Genomic DNA, 14937 nt, shown 5'->3' on the forward strand with positions numbered 1-14937 from the left:
CCGTTTCTAACAGAGAATCTTAGAGTGGTCTTATGAGGGGCGAGCCGTGAGGGAGCACATATTGATGACTTGGTTGGCAGTGCTTCCCACTGTGTGTCAAGCTACATGTGTATTCCCAATCAATTCCCACACAGTTACAGTTCAGAGAACTGTTCTGAAAGCAAAGAGCATGGCACCTGGGGTATGAGAGGCAGAAACATCAGAGAAAGGTTGGAAGAGAGCAAATCTCCAAACCAAGCAGAGCTAGAGTAGGCCTAAAGAGACAGAGCTGCGAAATTAAAGAATAAAAAGCCAGCGTGTGTACATGTGTGCACATGCATGTAAAACAGACGTAATAAAAACACTCAAAAAAATTTCCATGAGTTTGTTAGTCGTGAGCTATATTGGGATTTGCCTTATGTAATAGGAACCAGATACCTATTGTTGAATCAAATGAAATGGAATAAGCAAAGTCCTTAAGAATCCCAAATACTGAACAAAAGAGAACTAAAAATATTATGTACTTCATATACATTACTTTTTAATGCATTTTTGGTAATAAAAAAATCTCATCGAATAACAGATATAGCTTGAACGCTGACTTCACTAACATTTCATCTGAGAACCTTGCATGCTGTGTTCTGTAATCCATTCTGTAGTTTCAGAGATTGTCCTCTGAGGATTCTCTACAAGTGTGTTCATAAATGTGTATTAAGCTTATGTATATGCTAATATAAATCTGCTATGTATTACATATATATATATGCAATATATGAAAATAAACTATTTTTTAAAATGCAGCATAAAATATTAAATACATATACACCATATACATACTCTATATGTGCCATCTATAGTCTGGTAAATGGGACTTATTGGAGAATTTTTAAAAAATTGGAAGAAAATTTTTGAGTATAAGACATTTTATATTAAATTTAAAGTTAAAAACTATTTATTTTTAAAAACTAAAAACCACAGTTGCACTCATCTCACACACTAGTAAAGGAATGCTCAAAATTCTCCAAGCCAGACTTCAGCAATACGTGAACTATGAACTTCCAGATGTTCAAGCTGGTTTTAGAAGAGGCAGAGGAACCAGAGATCAAATTGCCGCCATCCACTGGATCATCAAAAAAGCAAGAGAGTTCCAAAAAAACAACCCATCTATTTCTGCTTTATTGACTATGCCAAAGTCTTTGATTGTGTGGATCACAATAAACTGTGGAAAATTCTGAAAGAGATGGGCATACCAGACCACCTGACCTGCTTCTTGAGAAACCTGTATGCAGTTCAGCAAGCAACAGTTAGAACTGGACATGGAACAACAGACTGATTCCAAATAGGAAAAGGAGTACATCAAGGCTGTATATTGTCACCCTGATTATTTAACTTATATGCAGAGTACATCATGAGAAATGCTGGGCTGGAAGAAGCACAAGCTGGAATCAAGATTGCTGGGAGAAATATCAATAACCTCAGATATGCAGATGACACCACCCTTATGGCAGAAGGTGAAGAAGAACTAAAGAGCCTCTTGATAAAAGTGAAAGAGGAGAGTGAAAAGGTTGGCTTAAAGCTCAACATTCAAAAAACTAAGATCATGGCATCAGGTCCCATCACTTCATGGCAAATAGATAGGGAAACAGTGGAAACAGTGGCTGACTTTATTTTCTTGGGCTCCAAAATCACTGCAGATGATGATTGCAGCCATGAAATGATAAGATGCTTACTCCTTGGAAGGAAAGTTATGACCAACCTAGATAGCATATTAAAAAGCAGAGACATTACTTTGTCAACAAAGGTCCGTCTAGTCAAGGCTATGGTTTTTCCAGTAGTCATGTATGGATGTGAGAGTTGGACTATAAAGAAAGCTGAGCACCAAAGAATTGATGCTTTTGAACTGTGGTGTTGGAGAAGACTCTTGAGAGTCCTTTGGACTGCAAGGAGATCCAACCAGTCCATCCTAAAGGAGATCAGTCCTGGGTGTTCATTGGAAGTATTGATGTTGAAGCTGAAACTCCAGTACTTTGGCCTCCTGAAGACCTGACTCATTTGAAAAGACCCTGATGCTGGAAAAGATTGAAGGCAGTGAAATATTTAAATTGATTAAAATGGACGTAAATTCACCCTTACAATATTGACTTAAAATTCAATATCAAGCAATTGTAAAAGCAGTTTTCTAGTAGAAAAATGAAAGAGTCTGTTTTTTATTGCTACTAATTTTTAACTCAGTGATTTAAAAATAAGTATTTTATTAAAAATTCCACAATGTTCTTTTTGAAGCTTATGTTCTAGTTATTAAATTGGGTAACTAGCTGACTTAGGTGGAAATACACGATAGACTGAAAACTACATATCATCAGTCCCTACAGTAGGCATCATGAAATAAAAAAAGTCAAGATCAATGAACAAAAATGGTCATATTTAACTAAAAAAAGTGTAGAATTCATTTTCAGTAAGTTTAATAAGACATGAGAGATAGGTGTGAAATGACAATTTCAGAGGTGAAGCTCTGACAGGAAGATGAGTTGTTTACAATATAATGAGGTCTCTCTTAAAAGTGTCATGGACAATTCACTTTCTAAGGTAGTCCAGACCCAAGTAAGGAGTCTCAACAAGGAGCACATAAAATAATATTCAAATATATATTTCTTTTGCCTTATATATTCCACAATTTGCACCTTTATAAATATACATTTCTTTTTAAGTTAAAAGATTTTGAAAAATAAAAATGTATTATATAGCAATTACAGCTTGACAGTTACTTAATTTACATAACCTCAATTTTATCTTTGGTTCTTTCAACTATGCTGTGAGGTTTTCCCACATTCCAGACAAGAAACCTGGGTTTATGATTGTGAATGAAAATACTAAAACAAAACCATTAGGTGAGGGTGGGACGTTCTGGGACAATAGCACTGAAACATGTATATTATCATATGTGAAACAGAACACCATTCCAGGTTCGATGCATGAGACAAATGCTCAGGGCTGGGGCGATGGGATGACCCAGAGGGATGGGACGGGGAGGGAGGTGGGAGAGGGGTTCAGGATGGGGAACACATGTAAACCCATGGCTGATTCATGTCAATGTATGGCAAAAACCACTACAATATTGTAAAGTAATTAGCCTCCAAGTAAAATAAATAAATTTATCAAATAAATAAATAAAAATAAAAAAATAAAACAAAACCATTCATTTCGAGCACTGATTTACTTGGCACATCTCACTTTTCTGGGATATGGTGCTGTAATCATATATTTAATAAATACTTTATGATGTATAGATAGAATGATTACTATTAACCAAGATTCTTATCTCCTGTGAGATACTTACAGTAGCATCTAAGAAAACAGAACAAACACCTCCTAATTTTCATGAGCTCTTGTGGCTCTTTCCAGCTTTCCAGGAGTCAAGCCCAACAAACCTCTTTCCAAGTACAAATAACTTTTCTTTCCTCAGAAGTCCCCTGCTCTGTCCCTGCGCCACCCTGATCAATGTAGTACAAAGGGTTAAATAGGTTTGTTATCAGCCACTAAGGATTTACTGAGAACCTGTTCTGAAAGACACAGAATTATGTGCAAAGTAGGGATGGATGGAGAGGGTGAGATGAGGAAAAACTGGCTTTTCTCTTTTAAAAAAAATTGTGTTGGAGTGTAGTTGATTTACAGTGTTGTGTTAGTTTCAGGTGTACAACAAAGGTGTACAACAATCAGTTATATGTATATGTAGATATCCACTCTTTTTTAGATCCTTTTCCCGTATAGCCATTACAGCATATTGAGTAGGGTTCCCTGTGCTATACAGTACTAGTTATTTATTTTATACATGCACTGCACTTAATTGCTCAGTCATGTCTGACTCTTTGAGACTCTGTGGACTGTAGCCCACCAGGCTCCTCTGTCCACAGGAATTCTCCAGGCAAGAATACTGCAATGGGTTGCCATGCCCTCCTCCAGGCGATCTTCCCAGTCCAAGGATCAAACCCAGGTCTCCCGCATTGCTGATGGATTTTTTACCATCTGAGCCACCAGGGAAGCCCATGAATACTGGAGTGGGTAGTGTGTATATGTCAATCCCTGTCTCCCAATTTATCTATCCCTCCTTACCCTCTGGTAACCATAAGATTGTTTTCTACATCTGTGACTATTTCGGTTTTGTAAGTAAGTTCATTTGAACCATTTTTTTTTTTTTAGATTCCACATATAAGTGATATCATGATAATTGTCTTTCTCTGTCCAACTTACTTCACTCAGTATGACAATCTGTAGGCCCATCCATGTTGCTGCAAATGGAGTTATTTTTGTTCTTTTTTATGACTGAATAATATTCTATTGCGCATATATACCACATCTTCTTTATTACTATATGGATGGACGTTTAGTTTGCTTCCACATCTCGGCTATAGTAAATAGTGCTGCAAGGAACACTGAGGTACATGTGCCTTTTTGAATTATGTGGTTTTTTTTTTCCTGGTACTTGCCCAGGAGTGGAATTACTAGGTCATATGGTAGCTCTATTTTTAGTTTTTTCGGAACCTCCATACTGTTCTCCACAGTGGTTGTACCAGTTTACATTCCCACCAACAGTATAGGAGGGTGCCATTATCTCCACACCCTCTCCAACATGAATGCTGGCTTTTCTTTACACTGAACTGGCCATCTGACTTTGGGAAAATCACTTTTGCACCTGCCTCGTTTTCTCACCTGTATTTACAATTGTCATATCTTTATGAAAAGTTACCTCATGAGGAAAAAGATAATCTTAATCCTTCTGCAATGCACTGCAGTGTGTAGCAGAAAGCATACAGTGGAGAAGTAACAAATTTGGGTTTTATTGGTGCAATTTATACATCATCTATGAACCTGAATCTAGAGGTTTCACTTTACTTAGAGAATGAGCTTTACTTAGAGAATGCCTTTGACAGGTTAACTCAAAGATTCCTTCTAGCTCTGATGGTCTCTGCTTCTATTTACACAACATCTTTGTTTCCTGGAGGGGCATCCAGAGAAATACACCTGGAAGAGTGGTAATATTCTGAAATAAACAGTTTGTTAAGCTTATTCCAAGGAAGAATACATTCTATTTTTTCTCCTCAATGACCTTCTCATCTTTAGGTTTATATTTTCAAAATGACACCTTCTGAATAAATAGACCAGGGCAATAAAAGCAGCCATAAAAGCAACCCAGTAAGGTAGCAATAAAGCGTGAATCATGGTTCCCAGGATTAGTAGAATTGTTGGGATGTGCTTATCACTGTGTGGGATGCTAACAACTGTCATGTTCACTGAGGGGCTGGGAAAGGCATGTACTAACCCAGGGCTGAGCAGATGTTGAGGTAAAATGGGGGAAAGGGCATTAAAAAACTATCCATGTCTCAAAGTCTGTCTGGCTCAGAAAACTACCATTTGGAAGAGTTGTAGCTGGATCTGGAGTGATCTGGCAGACAAAATAGAGGTCAAGGAATTGCAGTGGCCATTTCTGTCTCTTGGAGAAGGAAACAGCAGCCCACTCCAATATTCTTGCCTGGAGAATCCCATGGACAGAGGAGCCTGGTAGGTTACAGTCCATGGGGCTGCAAAGAGTCAGACACGACTGAGTACACACACATTTCTGTCTCTGATTCTGTCCTTAATATAATGTGTGATGTTGAAGGAAGTGATCAATCTTTATGTGTCAATTTCTTCATAATGAAATAACCCTTACTATTTCCTTTGGTTGCAGTTTTAATAGGTTTTATAAACCTATTTAAAGGTGTTAGTTTCTTTACAGAGACAAACTCAACACAACTAATAAAAAGAACTGTATTTATTTTCCACTATAAATGTTCATGAGATAAAATGAATGGTGTCATAGAACAATTTGCTAAACTATATCTTATAAGTACAAACAGGAATTTTCCGCCTCACATACAATTTAGTCTATCGAATTAGGATGAACATTAACCAAAGAGAACACAATACAGGAGCTGTAATTTAATGATCACACTAGACAGCCACCTCCCACATAGTAAGAGGTTATCATAATTATTTACATTTGGGTGTAGAAATAAGACAAAATGTGTCATCTTTTTGGTTGCTGCTTGCATTCAAAAAGGAAATGATCTTCTTGAGAAGAGTGCAGTCAGCCAAATGAATTAATTAAACCTCATCAAGTTTGATAGTAGAAACACTTTTATATCAAATCAAGAATTTCTTTAATTCAAGACAAGAGGTTCTCTAGAGAAGAGAAATCTTAAAAAGGCATTGAGAAGGGAAATCACGACTTTTTGACATCTCACGGCAGCCACGCATTTCCAACAGTTAGCTCACATAGTGATGGAATCCACTGGAGAAATAAAGATTCTGAGGGTGCTACACCTTATCTCCTGTTTTTCTTTCATTCTCAAACTCCCAAGATCTATACTTAGTATGCGTACTGCTCCCTGTATAGTCAAAGCTATGGTTTTTCCAGTAGTCATGTATGGATGTGAGAGCTGGACCATAAAAGAGGCTGGGTGCTGAAGAATTTTTGCTTTCAATCTATGATGTTGGAGAAGATTCTTGAGAGTCTCTTGGAGCAAGGAGATCAAACCAGTCAATCCTAAAGGAAATCAATCCTGAATATTCATTGGCTGGACTAATGTTGAAGCTGAAGCCCCAATGCTTTGGCCACCTGCTGCAAAGAGCTGACTCATCAGAAAAGACCCTGATGCTGGGAAAGAGTGAATGCAGGAGAAGAGAATGACAGAGGACAAGATGGTTGGATAGCATCACCGACTTGATGGACATGAGTTTGAGCAAGCTCAGGGAGATGGTGAAGGACAGAGAAGCCTGGGATGCTGCAGTCCGTGGGGTCCGAGGGTCAAAGAGTCAGACACAACTGAGTGACTGAACAACAACGACTCCCTGGACCCAGAGAGATTGTTACTGAAAATGTATTACAACCAGTGAGGGTAAACAGTGACTTTTTGAGTTGACTTAAAACAGGGAATGTTTCCTCACCAGCTGCTTTTGGATCATCAGCTTTCCATTTGAATAGAAAGCAGACTTAGGGATACAAGATGATCTTAGGCAGAGGTACTTCTCCCAATCTTCTAATGGAATCACCTTCCTCCATTCCTTTCTTCTATTCCAACCTTTCCTAAACATTGAATTGAGGTAGAGTTGGAGAAAAGCCTTGCTTTGGCATATGTTCTCCCCCACTGAAGTGGTTTTAAGGATAATGATATCACTCTTTCTCCATAAATACGTCCTCTCTAGTTTACTAGAAGGAAGTGAGGTCACGATCCCACAGGCTATGGGATCAGGGTGATGAGACTTTGTAGTTCTATTTACAAGAAAAGAAGTATAAAAAGGGTCAGGACCAAGACCAATCAAATAAAATATAGAACAGATTGGAGTATTGGAATATGCTACAAACTGGAGTATTTCCAAAGAAATGTGGTTTTCAGAAATAAGGATATTTGGGTAACCAGGAGGAGGGAGGAGGACACTGGAAATATTTTACCAAAGAGAGAACTTAGAGGTCATTTTTACTTTATATCTTTTCCAAGCTTATGCTCTGGGAAACTTTGTTTAATAGTCAATTTTTATTGCATCTTCTTGAATACCTTGAATTTGGTTAAATTTAGTAAGCTGAACTTACCTATCACCTTATGAAATGCTTCACTAACAATATCAAAGACCTGTGCCCCTTTGAATGTCAATGATTATACCCAAGAATTGTCCTATTTGTAGATGTATTCTTGATATACTTGTGAGGACCAATGAGAACATGTTGTATAGCACAGGAAACTTGACTTAATACACTTTGGTGACCTGACCAGAAGGAAGTCCAAAAGGGTGGGGATATATGTATACATATGACTGATTCATTTTACTATAGAGTGGAAACCAACACAACCTTGTAAAGCAACTCTACTCCAATAAAGATCAACTTAAAAAATTAAAATACAAAGAAGCTAATGGAGATGAAAAAACACAATTATACCCAAATTTATATGAACTATATGAGAGAAATAAAAATTTGTCCAGAAATTCAACCAATATTTACTGAGTGATGACAATATGCTGAACACACCTTCAGGTGCTAGGGAATACCTTAGAGAACAGTATAACTACCCCTGACCTCAAGGAGCTCAGGTTCCACTGGGGAAGGTGATAGTCAATAAGAAAACAAATGTGGAAAATATGTAGTGTGTCAGAAGATCATAAGTTTATGAAGGTAGATAAAGCAGGAAGAAAGGATCAAGAGTTTCCCAAGCAGGTAGAGGGGGTGGAGATGTGCCATTTCATCTGGGAAATTCAAAGAAGGCTGTCTGAGAATGTGTCATTTATGTCATACTTGAAGGAGTTTAGGGCAAATTTGTATACAGCGTTTAAAAGAAGCTTTCAGCTTTTAAATAATCTTATATGAACTCAACTGTCAATGCAACTTATCTGAATTTCATTTAAGTTGATTCTTTACCTTTACCAATGTAGATTAACTCTCATGAAGTCCATATTACAAAATATCGTTATTCTCTATTTTTCTACATCTTTTCTAAGAAAGATGGCAAATCTAAGCTCAAGAGTGATTTAACATCCTTAACTATTTACAATTGTCATCTCTTTATGAAAAGTTACCTCATGAGGAAAAATATAATCTTAATCCTTCTGCAATGCACTGCAGTGTGTAGCAGAAAGCATACAGTGGAGAAGTAACAAATTTGGGTTCTATTGGTGCAATTTATACATCATCTATGAACCTGAATCTAGAGGTTTCACTTTACTTAGAGAATGAGCTCATTGGACTACTTCAGCATTTCCAAAATGATGTTCCTCAGAGCACTAGTGCTAGAGACACTTTTGGGAAAAAGGAGACTTCATGGAAAATTACATTTGGGAACACTATTTATCATACGGACTTTAATTGGGGAGTTTGAAAGTAAACAAAGAATCTGAAGAAGTATTAACTATAAGGAACCCACTTAATGGTAAACTTCGTTTAACTCAAAGTTTCCTAAACATTCTGGAACAGACCTGGAAGAAGCTGATATAAATCATAAATGCTAATTTTCCTACAGTTGAGAATTTTTGTATTGGAGTATAATTGCTTTACAATGTGTTAGTTTCTGCTATACAATGAAGTGAATCTGCTATATGTATGCATATATCCCCTCCCTCTGGGACTTCTGTCTCCAGCCTCTCTCTCACACATCTAGGTCATCATAGAGTATGAAGCTGAGCTTCCTGCACTATACAGCGGATCCCCACTAGCCCTTGGTTTTACAAGTGGTAGCTTATTTATGTGCAATGCTATTTACAATAGCCAGGTCATGGAAATAACCTAAGTGTCCATTAAGAGATGAGTGGCTAAGAAGATGTGGTGCGTATATACAATGAGTATACAATATATACTCAGCCATAAAGAGGAATGGAGTTGGGCCATTTGTAAAGATGTGGATGGACCTAGAGTCTTTCATAAGGAGTGAAGTAAGTCAGAAAGAAAAAAGCAAATATATACTAATGCACATACATGGAATCTAGAAAACTAGTACAGATGAACCTGGTTCCACAGACATAGAGAACAAATGTGTGGACACATAGAGGGATGGGGAAGGTGGGATGAACTGTTTAGACATGAATGCAGTTTAGAAATTGTATAATGTTTTTTTTTATTAAGTTATTTCATTTCTATCAATAAAGATAGTCTGAATTATACTGAGGTTAACAACCACTGTTAACTCTTAAGAGACTTAAGAAAAAAAAATTATTTCTTACTCAAGGGGCATGTCCCATGAAAACCGGCTCTAAACTCTGCTCCATGTTTTTACTGAAGTTCAAACTGGGCAGAATCTTCACAACCTAGAACATCATAGTCACTGTAGTATTAAGAAAGAGAGCTGAGCGTGACCAAATTTTAAGGTATAATTGGAAGTATGTATTTAACGTGTGCTCGAGAAGAGTACAGGTATTTGGTAAAAGCACTAATGACTCCATATTTACTTCTTGAAGTAATTTTATGCTTTAAATAACTTTAGTGGATGGCGGCTTTTATGTTGTTTTGTGCTGGATTTTGTTGTATTCCAATAAAGAGCATTACATTTTATTATGGCAGATAGTATGAAGAACTGACTCATTGGAACAGATCCTGATGCTTGGAAAGACTGGGGACAAGATGAGAAGGGGGTGACAGATGATGAGATGGTTGGATGGCATTACTGACAATGGACATGCGTTTGAGCAAACTCCAGGAGATAGTGAAGGACAGGGAAGCTTGGCATACTGCAGTTAATGGGGTCACAAAGAGTCAGACATGACTTAGCAACCAAGCAACAACAATGATTACTCATGAATGAATTTTATCTTTTTGAGGCTTATTTTCAAGTTCTTTTAAGATAGTGTTAGAGTTGCATTTTCTTTTTTCTAGTGCCAATTTATCCCCACTTTTAAGGTATGACCCTTAAGTGGCCTCTATTGAATGTTCTGAGTATTTTCAGAGTAGAGAAGTCTACTCTGGCTAGTAGGAGTTTTACAATTCCTGGCCCTGTGTGGACTCTGAAAATTAATCACTGGTCTAGCTCTCCAGAAATGTTTTCTTTCCTTAGAAGCTGTTCTTGCCTTCTCGGGAGTTCATTCTTTCAATACACAGGTTGGTCTTCAAGATTCAAGAAGATGCCTCTGCATATTTTTGGTGAAACTTTTGCCACCTAATTTCCTCCTGCCAATTCTAGCTGCTTCTTCACTCAGGGAGGCCTCCAGACTCTGAGTCCCCCTCATCATGCTACAGTTTTGAAATTTTTTCTAGTCGGAAAGCTTGGATAACTGTAGATCTCACTTTTTTGTTTCCTTTCTCTTAGAGATCAGTGTTGTGCTGTCTGTTGTTGAAAGTATGAGAGTATTTATTGCCTATATTTTGTCCAGTTTTCTAGTTGTCTATGGCAGAAGGTTAATTCAAAAGCCTGTACTCCCTTATGGGTAGAAACTCATGTCTCCTAAATCTAAATTTAGCTCTTGTTTTATAAACACTTTGTTTTTCAGCATGGCAGAGCACCATGTCTTGAAGGTCAACAAAATGGATTTCTTGTTTTTTTCCTGGGAGAACAGAAAGCTATAAACATGATAAACTCCAATACTATACTTCCAGTTTCCTGAAATTTAACTCTTGGAACCAGTAGGAAAAGCATATACTGACCGAGGTAATTGTCAAGCTATGTAAACAAAGAGACCAATTTCTAAGGCAAGTAACTTATTTGTCTCTGAAGCATTAAGACATGGTGAAAATATTCCAGATCATATAAATTTATACTGAAATTATGTAGAAATTAAACTACGTTATCAAGGAAGTATTGTGAAGCTAATCTAGAAAAATAGTACTACTTTTATTACATATGATATTTCATGGTAACTCAGTGGTTTGAGTTTTTACTTTGAAAGATTAGTCATTTCCTTGTACTTAACTATGACAGTAATGACCTAAGAAATTGTCATTGAAGGGCTGAAATCTATATAGTAGTTCTTGGAGCTGCTGCATCCTGGTGCTTATAAGAGTCTAGGCTGCCTAATAGATATGAAAGGATGAGCTTATTGTGATATGGTAAAGATCTTTTCATAGAAGGCAGGTGTTACTGTTTACTTCCAAGAGGCACTGAGTTCTGAAAATGTCCACAGTTGAAAGTTGATTTTAACAACATGCAGGTGGACTGATAGGCTTCTCACAAGAATTCTAGAGATAATAATAATAACAATAATAAAATAGTACAATGATGATGTTATAATAAAATGAATAATGATGAATAGTATATTATTCATGGTACACTTCTTATGTACCATTCATAAGTTGTATTGTACTTTCTATATGTATCTCATTAATCCTTTACTGTAACACCGTGAGGTGGATACTATTATCCCATTTTATAGTTGTGGAAACACAGACGGTCAGTATAAATAAGGTAAACATAGAGCTGATAAATATCTTGAGCGTTGTGACATAACTAGATCATATGGATACATAACATGTAATAATACAGGTAAGTATGTTGTTGTTTAGTTGCTAAGGCATGTCTGACTCTTTTGTGACCCCATGGACTGTACCCCTCCAAGTTTCTCTGTCTATGGGATTTTCCAGGCAAGAATACTGGAGTGGATTGCCATTTCCGCCTTCAGGGGATCTTTCCCACCCAGTGATCAAATCTGCAGCTCCTGCCTTGGCAGGCAGATTCTTCACCCCTCAGCCACCAGGGAATTCCCATACATAAGTATACCAAACCATGAGCATGGCAACATAGCTCGTTAGCGGCTGTATTAGAATCAGGTTATAAATGTATAGTCTGGCTCCAGGGCCCACAGATTCAACCACTGGCCTGTATTGGCCCTGTGTACATTGGACCAAGCATAGAGGAGCCTACGGACACTGAAAATAAGGAAAATCCCTTTTAGAGTTAATTTATAAAACTAACAACAGACTGATCATTGAAAAAGTATGAAATCATCTGCAAAAGATTACAAGCCAGAAATACTTGTCAGGCTGGTTGGATGTGTTAACATATCCTTTAAGAAAGAAGAAATATCTGAATGGGAAGATGCTGGTAAAGAATGAAAGCAGTAAAAACTAAATTCGGTAAGAGAAGTTCTTCCCAAGAGTTCAAGCTGCTGCTCTCAGTGGTAGGTGTCACTTTCTATTGTGGAGGTGTATACCTCAGACTTTCTATGTTTAAAACATTAAAAATGAAATCCTGTATGTCCTAATCATGCACACTAAGCAACTTTCTCACTACAATTTTTCTTTCATGTAGTTTGCTACTATGGAGTGAAGATACTGAGTGGGGTTATAAGCAGTACCTCAACAGAAATTAAATTTTTATTTTCTGCTTTAGATAAAGTCTAAAAAACTTAGTCACTTTTAATCTTTACTATCCAAAACAATGAACTCTAGTAAATTGACAATGGGATCTCCAGTTCATCCTAGCAACCTAGAAATTCTGCCTTGAAAAACTGATTCTTCCTCCAGGAATGATACACAGATCTTCCTCGATTTACGAGGGGGTTATCTCCCTATAAACCGTACAAACCCATTTTAAGTTTGAAAATACACCAAGTTGAAAATGCAGTTAATGCACCTAACCTAGTTTAGCCTCACCTACCTTAAAGGTGCTCAGAACATTTACATTAACTTACAGTTGGGCAAAAACATCTAACGAAAAGCCTATTTGATAATAAAGTGCTGAATATCTCACGTGACTTATTGAGTATTGTACTAAAAGGAAAAGAAAAAAAGAAACTGCTGTCTGGGTACAGAATGGTTGTAAGTGTATCAGTTGTTTACCCTAGTGATCTTGTGGCTGACTGGGAGCTGCCCCTGGCCAGCATCATGGGACAGTATTATATTATATAACCCTAGCCTGGGAAAAATTCAAAATTCACACTATGGTTTCTACAGAATGTGTATTGCTTTTGCACCATCACAAAATCAAAAAATTGTAAGTCAGGGACCATTCATGTTCAATAAATTACACAATATTGAACACTGTATTATAAACAAGCTTTGCATTAAATGATTTTGCCCAACTGTAAATCTGTAAAACTGTAAAGCCAGTGTAAATCTGAGCCTATTGAAGGTAGACTGGGCAAAGTTATGTTGTTTGGCTGCTGTTATTTATTTTCTCAGGCATGTCTGACTCTTTTGCGACCCCGTACACTGTAGCCTGCCAGGCTCCTCTGTCCGTGGGATTTCCCAGGCAAGAATACTGGAGTGGATTGCCATTTCCTTCTCCAGAGGATCTTCCCAACTCAGAGACTGAATTCATGTCTCCTGTATTGCAGGCAGATTAGTTACCACTGAACCACCTGGAAAGCCCATGTTGTTTGTTACATTAGATGTATTAAGTAATTTTTCAACTTATGATATTTTCAACTGACATAAGTTTATCAGCATGTAACCCCCTTGTAAGTTGATGAAGATATGTACTGGCTTAAACTGCAAATTATTCTTTTACTTCTGTCATGCCTACTGTTGTGGCCAAAGAGAAAATTATTATTTCATTGTCTGTCTGTGAAGTCATACAGTTTTGAAGATTTGCATGGATATTCAGAAATATAACCACACGATTAACATTGATGGAACATTCAGCATGAGCCAAACACCATCCTAAAATCTTCCCATTCCTTATCTTACTGAGGCCTTATGATATCGGTCTTATTATCAGTCTCATTTGTGCAGAAGAGAAAAATGAGGCAGAGTGACCTGAGGTCACAGAGCTAGTCGGTAGACCTGAACTCTGGTTACCTCCAAAGCCTGTGTATGTTCTCTAACACTTGCTACACCATCTTCTAAAGTAACATCCTCTAAGAATACAGATAAATAGTATAGAATTTAAATCTAAACATATAGCTAATATATTAATTTTCTTTTTCTTTCTAATCTTAATATTTTTTTTGCCATTGGTACACATGATACTACATTTGCCTAATACCACTAGGTTTGCAAATGTTAAAAAACAGTATCTCTTATGCTGTGTTATTCAAAATGTAGCAACAATAAATTCCACTTCCATACATTATAGTGAGATCAAGAGCGCCATTCAATATTGGAAGTTCAGCAGCGGTCTACCTCTATTCTGTCTATTTCTCTACACATATTGTGATGAATTATGAATTATTTTCCTTTTACTTTATTTTTTCCTGTGATTTGATTTGTGGGAAAGAGTAAAAGGGTTAAAGTTCCCAGGCTCAAAGTAGAATTTACCAGAAACAAGGATATGTGTAATAATTTCTAAATTGTATTTACGGATACCATTTTATTCTATTGATTGGAAACTGTACTCAGCAAAGGGAATCATACAAAGGAGATAAGAGAGAATGAGAAATTGAAACAGAGCATTGATGGAAGTTTCCTAACAGCAAAAAATGAGAAGGCTGTGCTATCCCAGGGGAAGCGGGGGTGGACCTGATGCCTGAGACAGTGAATGCTGTGATGGAGTGAACTGCAGTGAATCC

At 37.1% G+C, this 14937-nt stretch overlaps 1 long non-coding RNA gene across 1 annotated transcript in view; it reads left to right on the forward strand.

The window, feature by feature from the left end:
* LOC145516224 (uncharacterized) overlaps positions 1-14937 on the forward strand; it is a 45201-nt gene that overhangs the window by 16378 nt on the left and 13886 nt on the right. The window contains exon 6 of the long non-coding RNA XR_014061231.1: positions 10984-11141. This is a non-coding gene — a long non-coding RNA (uncharacterized LOC145516224). The remainder of the gene's footprint in view (positions 1-10983; positions 11142-14937) is intronic.

The sequence above is a fragment of the Giraffa tippelskirchi genome, chromosome 8 (genome assembly GCF_054371585.1).
Source record: "Giraffa tippelskirchi isolate mGirTip1 chromosome 8, T2T-mGirTip1v1.2.pri, whole genome shotgun sequence".
Lineage (NCBI taxonomy): Eukaryota > Metazoa > Chordata > Mammalia > Artiodactyla > Giraffidae > Giraffa > Giraffa tippelskirchi.